This window comes from Arachis stenosperma, chromosome 9 (assembly GCF_014773155.1).
Source record: "Arachis stenosperma cultivar V10309 chromosome 9, arast.V10309.gnm1.PFL2, whole genome shotgun sequence".
NCBI lineage: Eukaryota > Viridiplantae > Streptophyta > Magnoliopsida > Fabales > Fabaceae > Arachis > Arachis stenosperma.
The window spans coordinates 71,355,562-71,366,039 of record NC_080385.1 but is presented as its reverse complement, the minus strand read 5'-3'; the positions used below and the strand labels follow the sequence as shown (position 1 = coordinate 71,366,039).

The 10,478-nt window shown below is 43.4% G+C and overlaps 1 non-coding gene across 1 annotated transcript; it reads left to right on the top strand.

The window, feature by feature from the left end:
• Positions 1-10,036: 10,036 nt before the first annotated feature.
• On the top strand, positions 10,037-10,144 carry LOC130953627 (small nucleolar RNA R71). The gene has a single exon (XR_009075790.1). It is a non-coding gene; the product is annotated as a small nucleolar RNA R71 (small nucleolar RNA).
• Positions 10,145-10,478: the final 334 nt, after the last annotated feature.

Genomic DNA, 10,478 nt, shown 5'->3' with positions numbered 1-10,478 from the left:
ATCCACGAGCTGAGGCCTTTCTTGGAGTTTAACTCCAAGTTATAACGTGTTTTGGGCGTTCAACTCCGGATCATGACGTGTTTCTGGCGTTTAACTCCAGACAGCAGCATATACTTGGCGTTCAACGCCAAGTTACGTCGTCAATTTCAGAATAAAGTATAGACTATTATATATTGCTGGAAAGCTCTGGATGTCTAATTTCCAACGCCGTTGAGAGAGAGCCATTTGGAGTTCTGTAGCTCCAGAAAATTCATTTTGAGTACAGGGAGGTCAGATTCCAACAGCATCAGCAGTCCTTTTGTCAGCCTTTTTCAGAGTTTTGCTCAAGTCCCTCAATTTCAGCCAGAAATTACCTGAAATTACATAAAAACACACAAACTCATAGTAAAGTCCAGAAATGTGAATTTAACATAAAAACTAATAAAAACATCCCTAAAAGTAGCTTGAACTTACTAAAAACTACCTAAAAACAATGTCAAAAAGCGTATAAATTATCCGCTCATCAGTCGTCTTATGGTGTTGAAAACTTGTGTCAGGTCGGATAATAACATCTCTTCATTTTGTATCTTCACTAGCATGTCGTCTACATAGACCTCCATAATCTTTCCGATGTGATTCGAAAAAACTTTGTTCATTAATCTTTGGTAAGTGGCTCCCGCGATTTTGAGACCGAAGGGCATAACAATGTAGCAGTAATTTGCCTTTGGGGTTAAGAAAGAGGTTTTTTCTTGGTCAGGTGGGTACATTGGGATTTGGTTATATCCCGATTATGCGTCCATAAAGGAGAGGTATTTGTATCCGGAGGAGGCATTTACCAATGTGTCGATGTTTGGGAGTAGATAAGGATCTTTCGGGCAAGCTTTGTTGAAATCGGTATAGTCGGTGCACATTCTCCACTTCCCGTTTGACTTTTTTACCAAACGACATTAGCAAGCCATAGCGGGTATTTGACTTCTCTTATGAAGCCTGCCTCCAGTAGAGCTCGTACCTGTTCTTCCACTGCTTGAGAGCGTTCTGGTCCTAGCTTTCTGTGCCTTTGTTGTACCGGCCGAGATCCTGGGTAGACTGCTAGCTTGTGGCACATTAGTTTGGGATCTATGCCTGGCATGTCTGTGGCCTTCCACGCAAAGAGGTTGGCGTTGTTCCGTAGGAACTGTATGAGTGATTCTTTTATTTCCCCTTTTAGGAGTGTGCCGATGTTGGTTGTTTGGTCCGGGGTGTTCCCGATCTAGATTTTCTCTATTTCTTCTTCAGGTTGTGGGCGGAGCTCCTCCCGCCTCCGAACTCCACCGAGCTCAATTGTGTGGAATTCTTCTCTTCTGCCTCTGAGGTTTAGACTTTTGTTGTAACAGTGGCGTGTCATCTTCTGATCTACCTTTACTGTGGCTATTCCTTCTGCGGTTGGGAACTTCATGCAGAGTCGAGACTATTGCGCCGAGTTGATTTAACGTTTCCCGACCTATTAGGACATTGTAGGCTGAGCTTACGTCAACGACGATGAAATCTATTTTGAATGTTCTTGACTGACTTCCCTTTCCAAAAGTTGTGTGGAGCGGGATGTATCCCATTGGTTGAACCGGGGTATCTCCTAACCCGAACAGGCTGTCCAGGTATGCTCTGAGTTCTTTTTCTTCCAAGCCGAGTTTGTCGAAGGCGGTTTTGAATAAGATATCGGCAGAGCTCCCCTGGTCTATCAATGTGCGGTGAAGATTTGCGTTTGCCAGTATAATAGTGATGACCATGGGATCGTCATGCCCTGACGTGACTCCGGATGCGTCTTCCTTGGTAAAAGTGATCGTCGGGATGTCGGGTGTTTCCTTCTTTTCTGTGACGTGGTATAGGTCTTTGAGATGTCTTTTGCGGGATGATTTGGAGATTCCTCCCCCGGCGAATCCACCGTTTATCATGTGGACATGTCTTTCTGGCGTCCGAGATGATCGCGCGGTTGGTCCGACGTCTTCTGCTCTTCTTCTTTTCCTTTGTTCATCATCACGGGTGGCCAGGTATCGATCTAGCTTTCCTTCTCGTACGAGCTTTTCTATGACATTTTTTAAGTCAAAACACTCATTGGTGGAGTGCCCGTGGATCCGATGGTATTCACAATATTCATCCCGGTTTCCTCCTCCTTTTTTGCCTTTGAGTGGTCGAGCTGGTGGTATTTTTTCTGTGTTGCAAACCTCTCTGTAGACATCCACAAGAGACACCCGAAGAGGGGTGTAATTGTGGTATTTTTTTATTTTCTCTCCATGACGATCTTCTTTCTTTCTAGAATCTTTGTCTTTATCCCGAGAGGTGAACCCGGTCTTTGAGGTCTCTCCTAATCGGGAGTTTTCTTCCATGTTGATGTACTTTTCCGCTCGTTCTTGCACCTTGTTCAGAGACGTAGGGTACTTCTTTGATATAGATTGACTAAAAGGCCCTTCTCGCAAGCCATTAATGAGCCCTATGATGGCAGCTTCTGTTGGAAGGTTTTGTATATCCGTGCATGTTTTGTTGAATCTCTCCATGTAGTTACGCAGGGTTTCCCGCTCTCCTTGTCTGATTCCTAGTAAGCTCAGAGCATGTTTAGCTTTGTCCTTTTGGATGGAGAATCTGGCCAGGAATTTTTTAGCCATGTCGTCGAAACTTGAGATGGACCTAGGAGGGAGATTGTCGAACCATCTAATTGCTGTTTTTGTTAAAGTAGTTGGAAAGGCTTTGCAACGAACTGCATCTGAGGCATCGGTGAGATACATTCTGCTTCTGAAGTTGCTGAGATGATGGCTGGGATTTGAGTGCCATCGTATAAGGTCATGTCTGGGAGTTTAAGTCCTTTCGGATTTTTGTCTTCATGATTTCTTTGGTGAATGGGTCTTGCTCCTTTCGTGCGTTATCTTCGGGAATAGATCGGCTGGCTTTCGTCTTGACATCGGCTTCAAGTTTTAGGAGTTTGGTTTCCAATTCCCGGCGTCGCCTTATTTCTCTTTGTAGATCCTTCTCGGCCTCTCGTTGACGTAGAACATCTTCCTCAAGTTGTTTTAACCGATCTTGAAATGTCTCCAGGGCTCCCGAGTTTGGGGAGTTCTTATTGTTGATTTGCAGAGTATCTTTTAGTGTAGTGTCCGCATTTTTGTACGGCATTCTATCCTCTAGATCCGAGTCGTGGTTGTTGTCATGGTCGTCCGCCATGGTGCTGGGATGACTTTCAGGTTCCTCGGCAATGGCGCCAATGTTTCGAGTGTTACCTGAAACTATATGTCGATCTTGGATGAGATCTTCTGTGCTGGTCGGGGCTGTTGTGTCCGACTTGATGATGGTGCTGATCCTTCGTCCCCGAAGGGTGGGGGGTACCTGCAAGGGAATCCGATGCTTAAGTTAGCAATGGTATTAAGCAGGTATTGAGTAGAATCAGAGTATGAGTTATACCTGGGTGCTCCAATGTATTTATAATGGCGTAGGGTGACCTTCATAGATAAGATAAGTTAGTTATCTTATCTTATCTTTATCTTATCTTCAAGTGAGGTCATTTTTATCTTCAAGGGAACCGCCCTTCTCTCTGTAGGCTTGGGCTATCTTAGGATTTGTGGCGTGTTCCTCTATTTGGGCCCTTCTTTGGGCTTTTCTGGTGACTTGGCCGAGCTCTTTAGAAAGAGGTCGGGTTGCCCTGACCTGAAGAGGTCAGTCGCTTTGTCTGTCGAACATCCCGGGTCGGACAGCTCGACCCAGGGTATGAACAATAACCATTCTCATAAAAAAAATAACCATAATCTCATATCCCACTGGTGCACGGAATTGTGATCATCAATGGCGCCATCAACATGGTACGCTCATTGCAATCTCAACTCTCCATCACAACTCCGCACAACTAACCAGCAAGTGCACTGGGTCGTCCAAGTAATAAACCTTACGCGAGTAAGGGTCGATCCCACGGAGATTGTTGGTATGAAGCAAGCTATGGTCACCTTGTAAATCTTAGTCAGGCAGACTCAAATGGGTATAGATGATATACGAATAAAACATAAAGATAAAGATAGAGATACTTATGCATATCATTGGTGAGAGCTTCAGATAAGCGCATGAAGATGCTGTCCCTTCCGTCTCTCTGCTTTCCTACTGTCTTCATCCAATCCTTCTTACTCCTTTCCATGGCAAGCTTATGCAAGGGTTTCACCGTTGTCAGTGGCTACCTCCCATCCTCTCAGTGAAAATGTTCAACGCACCCTGTCACGGCATGGCTATCCATCTGTCGGTTCTCGATCAGGCCGGAATAGAATCCATTGATTCTTTTGCGTCTGTCACTAACGCCCCGCCTTCAGGAGTTTGAAGCACGTCACAGTCATTCAATCATTGAATCCTACTCAGAATACCACAGACAAGGTTAGACCTTCCGGATTCTCTTGAATGCCGCCATCAGTTCTTGCCTATACCACGAAGACTCTGATCTCACGGAATGGCTGGCTCGTTTGTCAGGCGAGCGCTCGGTTGTCAGGCGATCAACCATGCATCGTGTTATCAGGAATCCAAGAGATAAACATTAGAGCCTCGTTTGCTTGTAGAACAAGAGTGGTTGTCAGTCACTTTGTTCATAAGTGAGAATGATGATGAGTGTCACATAATCATTATATTCATCATGTTCTTGGGTGCAAATGAATATCTTAGACAAAGAACAAGCGGAATTGAATAGAAGAACAATAGTAATTGCATTAATACTCGAGGTACAGCAGAGCTCCACACCTTAATCTATGGTGTGTAGAAACTCCACCGTTGAAAATACATAAGAACAAGGTCTAGGCATGGCCGTGAGGCCAGCCTCCCAGTGATCAAAAGATTCAAAGATCTCAAGATGAAAATACAATAGTAAAAGGTCCTATATATAGAGAACTAGTAGCCTAGGGTGTACAGAGATAAGTAAATGACATAAAAATCCACTTCCGGGCCCACTTGGTGAGTGCTTAGGCTGAGCAATGAAGCATTTTCGTGTAGAGACTCTTCTTGGAGTTAAACGCCAGCTTTTATGCCAGTTTGGGCGTTTAACTCCCATTTAGGTGCCAGTTCCGGCGTTTAACGCTGGGAAATCTGAAGGTGACTTTGAACGCCGGTTTGGACCATCAAATCTTGGGCAAAGTATGGACTATCATATATTGCTGGAAAGCCCAGGATGTCTACTTTCCAACGCCGTTGAGAGCGCGCCAATTGGGCTTCTGTAGCTCCATAAAATCCAGTTCGAGTGCAGGGAGGTCAGAATCCAACAGCATCTGCGGTCCTTTTCAGTCTCTGAATCAGATTTTTGCTCAGGTCCCTCAATTTCAGCCAGAAAATACCTGAAATCACAGAAAAACACACAAACTCATAGTAAAGTCCAGAAAAGTAAATTTTAACTAAAAACTAATAAAAATATACTAAAAACAAAACCAAATATACTAAAAATATACTAAAAACAATGCCAAAAAGCGTACAAATTATCCGCTCATCACAACACCAAACTTAAATTGTTGCTTGTCCTCAAGCAACTGAAAATCAAATAAGATAAAAAGAAGAGAATATGCAATGAATTCCAAAAACATCTATGAAGATTAGTGTCAATTAGATGAGCAGGACTTTTAGCTTTTTGCTTCTGAATAGTTTTGGCATCTCACTCTATCCTTTGAAATTCAGAATGATTGGCTTCTTTAGGAACTCAGAATCCAGATAGTGTTATTGATTCTCCTAGTTAAGTATGATGATTCTTGAACACAGCTACTTATTGAGTCTTGGCTGTGGCCCAAAGCACTCTGTCTTCCAGTATTACCACCGGATACATACATGCCACAGACACATAATTGGGTGAACCTTTTCAGATTGTGACTCAGCTTTGCTAAAGTCCCCAATTAGAGGTGTCCAAGGTTCTTAAGCACACTCTTTTTGCCTTGGATCACAATTTTATTTCTTTCTTTTTCTTTTCTTTTTTTTTCGTCCTTTTTTTTTGTATTCACTCCTTTTTCTTGCTTCAAGAATCATTTTTATGATTTTTCAGATCCTCAGTAACATGTCTCCTTTTTCATCATTCTTTCAAGAGCCAACATTCATGAATCACAAATTCAAAAGACATATGCACTGTTCAAGCATACATTCAGAAAACAAAAGTGTTGCCACCACATCAAAATAATTAAACTGTTATAAAATTCGCAATTCATGCAATTCTTTTTCTTTTTCAATTAAGAACATTGTTTATTTAAGAAAGGTGATGGATTCATAGGAAATTCATAACTTTAAGGCATAGACACTAAGACACTAATGAGCATAAGACACAAACATGGACAAACATAAAGCATAAATTTTCGAAAAAAACAGGAAAATAAAGAACAAGGAGATTAAAGAACGGGTCCACCTTAGTGATGGCGGCTTGTTCTTCCTCTTGAAGGTCTTATGGAGTGCTTGAGCTCCTCAATGTCTCTTCCTTGTCTTTGTTGCTCCTCTCTCATGATTCTTTGATCTTCTCTAATTTCATGGAGGAGAATGGAGTGTTCTTGGTGCTCCACCCTTAGTTGTCCCATGTTGGAACTCAGTTCTCCTAGGGAGGTGTTTAGTTGCTCCCAATAGTCTTGTGGAGGAAAGTGCATCTCTTGAGGCATCTCAGGGATCTTATGATGAGAGGGGTCTCTTGTTTGCTCCATCCTTTTCTTAGTGATGGGCTTGTCATCATCAATGGGGATGTCTCCCTCTATGTCAACTCCAACTGAATAACAGAGGTGACAAATGAGGTGAGGAAAGGCTAACCTTGCCAAGGTGGAGGACTTGTCCGCCACCTTATAGAGTTCTTGGGCTATAACCTCATGAACTTCCACTTCTTCTCCAATCATGATGCTATGAATCATGATGGCCCGGTCTAGAGTAACTTCGGACCGGTTACTAGTGGGAATGATTGAGCGTTGAATAAACTCCAACCATCCTCTAGCCACGGGTTTGAGGTCATGCCTTCTTAATTGAACTGGCTTCCCTCTTGCATCTCTCTTCCATTGGGCGCCCTCTTCACAAATGTCAGTGAGGACTTGGTCCAACCTTTGATCAAAGTTGACCCTTCTAGTGTAAGGATGTTCATCTCCTTGCATCATAGGCAAGTTGAATGCCAACCTTACATTTTCCGGACTAAAATCCAAGTATTTCCCCGAACCATAGTAAGCCAATTCTTTGGATCCGGGTTCACACTTTGATCATGGTTCTTGGTGATCCATGCATTGGCATAGAACTCTTGAACCATCAAGATTCTGACTTGTTGAATGGGGTTGGTGAGAACTTCCCAACCTCTTCTTCGGATCTCATGTCGGATCTCCGGATATTCACTCTTTTTGAGTGAAAAAGGGACCTCGGGGATCACCTTCTTCAAGGCCACAACTTCATAGAAGTGGTCTTGATGCACCCTTGAGATGAATCTCTCCATCTCCCATGACTCGGAGGTGGAAGCTTTTGCCTTCCCTTTCCTCTTTCTAGAGGTTTCTCCGGCCTTGGATGCCATAAATGGTTATGGAAAAACAAAAAGCAATGCTTTTACCACACCAAACTTAAAAGGTTTGCTCGTCCTCGAGCAAAAGAAGAAAGAAAAGAGTAGAAGAAAAAGAAATGAGGAAGAAGGGGATGGCTTTGTGTTCGGCCAAAGAGGGAGAGAAGTGGTGTTTAGGTTGTGTGAAAATGAAGGAGTGAAGAAGGGTTTATATAGGAGAGGGGGGGCTCATGGTTCGGTCGTGTATGGGTGGGTTCGGGAGGGAAAGTGGTTTGAATTTGAAGGGTGAGGTAGGTGGGGTTTTATGAAGGATGGATGTGAGTGGTGAAGAGAAGATGGGATTTGATAGGTGAAGGGTTTTTGGGGAAGAGGTATGGAAGTGATTGGTGAATGGGTGAAGAAGAAAGAGGGTGGTGGGGTAGGTGGGGATCCTGTGGGGTCCACAGATCCTGAGGTGTCAAGGAAAAGTCATCCCTGCACCAAATGGCATGCAAAATCACGTTTTGAGCCAATTCTGGCGTTAAACGCCGGGCTGGTGCCCATTTCTGGCGTTTAACGCCAGGTTCTTGCCCCTTCCTGGCGTTTAACGCCAGTCTGGTGCCCCTTTCTGGCGTTAAACGTCCAGAATGGTGCCAGACTGGGCGTTAAACGCCCACCTGCTAGCCTTACTGGCGTTTAAACGCCAGTAGGTTCTTCCTCCAGGGTGTGCTGTTTTTCTTCCTGTTTTTCATTCTGTTTTTGCTTTTTCAATTGATTTTGTGACTTCTCATGATCATCAACCTACGAAAAACATAAAATAACAAAAGAAAGTAGATAAAATATAACATTGGGTTGCCTCCCAACAAGCGCTTCTTTAATGTCAGTAGCTTGACAGAGGGCTCTCATGGAGCTCATATTTTCTCAGAGCAATGTTGGAACCTCCCAACACCAAACTTAGAGTTTGAATGTGGGGGTTCAACACCAAACTTAGAGTTTGATTGTGGCCTCCCAACACCAAACTTAGAGTTTGACTGTGGGGGTTCTGCTTGACTCTGATTTGAGAGAAGCTCTTCATGCTTCCTCTCCATGGTGACAGAGGGGTATCCTTGAGCCTTAAACACAAAGGATTCTTCATTCACTTGAATGATCAGCTCACCTCTGTCAACATCAATCACAGCCTTTGCTGTGGCTAGGAAGGGTCTGCCAAGGATGATGGATTCATCCATGCATTTCCCAGTCTCTAGGACTATGAAATCAGTAGGGATGTAATGGTCTTCAACTTGTACCAGAACATCCTCTACAAGTCCATAAGCTTGTTTTCTTGAATTGTCTGCCATCTCTAGTGAGATTCTTGCAGCTTGCACCTCAAAGATCCCTAGTTTCTCCATTACAGAGAGGGGCATGAGGTTTACACTTGACCTTAAGTCACACAGAGCCTTTTTGAAGGTCATGGTGCCTATGGTACAAGGTATTGAAAACTTCCCAGGGTCTTGTCTCTTTTGAGGTAATTTCTGCCTAGACAAGTCATCCAGTTCTTTGGTGAGCAAAGGAGGTTCATCCTCCCAAGTCTCATTTCCAAATAACTTGTCATTTAGCTTTATGATTACTCCAAGGTATTTAGCAACTTGCTCTTCAGTGACATACTCATCCTCTTCAGAGGAAGAATACTCATCAGAGCTCATGAAAGGCAGAAGTAAGTCCAATGGAATCTCTATGATCTCATTTTGAGCCTCAGATTCCCATGGTTCCTCATTAGGGAACTCATTGGAGGTCAGTGCACGCCCATTGAGGTCTTCCTCAGTGGCGTTCACTTCCTCTCCCTCCTCTCCAAATTCGGCCATGTTGATGGCCTTGCACTCTCCTTTTGGATTTTCTTCTGTATTGCTTGGGAGAGTACTTGGAGGGAGTTCAGTAATTTTCTTGCTTAGCTGTCCCACTTGTGCCTCCAAATTCCTAATGGAGGACCTTGTTTCAGTCATGAAACTTTGAGTGGTTTTGATTAGATCAGAGACCATGGTTGCTAAGTCAGAGGGGTCTTGCTTAGAATTCTCTGTCTGTTGCTGAGAAGATGATGGAAAAGGCTTGCCATTGCTAAACCTGTTTCTTCCACCATTATTGTTGTTGAAGCCTTGTTGAGGTCTCTCTTGATTCTTCCATGAGAAATTTGGGTGATTTCTCCATGAAGAATTATAGGTGTTTCCATAGGGTTCTCCTAGGTAATTCACCTCTTCCATTGAAGGGTTCTCAGGATCATAAGCTTTTTCTTCAGATGAAGCATCCTTAGTACTGCCAGGTGCATTTTGCATTCCAGACAGACTTTGAGAAATCAAATTGACTTGTTTGAGTCAATATCTTGTTCTGAGCCAGAATGGCATTCAGAGTATCAATCTCAAGAACTCCTTTCTTCTGACTTGTCCCATTGTTCACAGGATTCCTTTCAGAAGTGTACATGAATTGGTTATTTGCAACCATTTCAATTAGCTCTTGAGCTTCTGTAGGCGTCTTCTTCAGATGAAGAGATCCTCCAGCAGAGCTATCCAAAGACATCTTGGATAGTTCAGAGAGACCATCATAGAAAATACCTATGATGCTCCATTCAGAAAGCATGTTAGAAGGACATTTTCTGATCAATTGTTTGTATCTTTCCCAAGCTTCATAGAGGGATTCTCCATCCTTCTGTCTGAAGGTTTGGACTTCCACTCTAAGCTTACTCAATTTTTGAGGTGGAAAGAACTTTGCCAAGAAGGCATTGACTAGCTTTTCCCATGAGTCCAGGCTTTCTTTAGGTTGTGAGTCCAACCATGTCCTAGCTCTGTCTCTTACAGCAAAAGGGAATAGCATAAGTCTGTAGACCTCAGGGTCAACCCCATTAGTCTTGACAGTGTCACAGATTTGCAAGAACTCAGCCAAAAACTGATGAGGATCTTCCAATGGAAGTCCATGAAACTTGCAATTCTGTTGCATTAGAGAAACTAATTGAGGCTTAAGCTCAAAGTTGTTTGCTCCAATGGCAGGGATAGAGATGCTTCTCCCATAGAAGTCG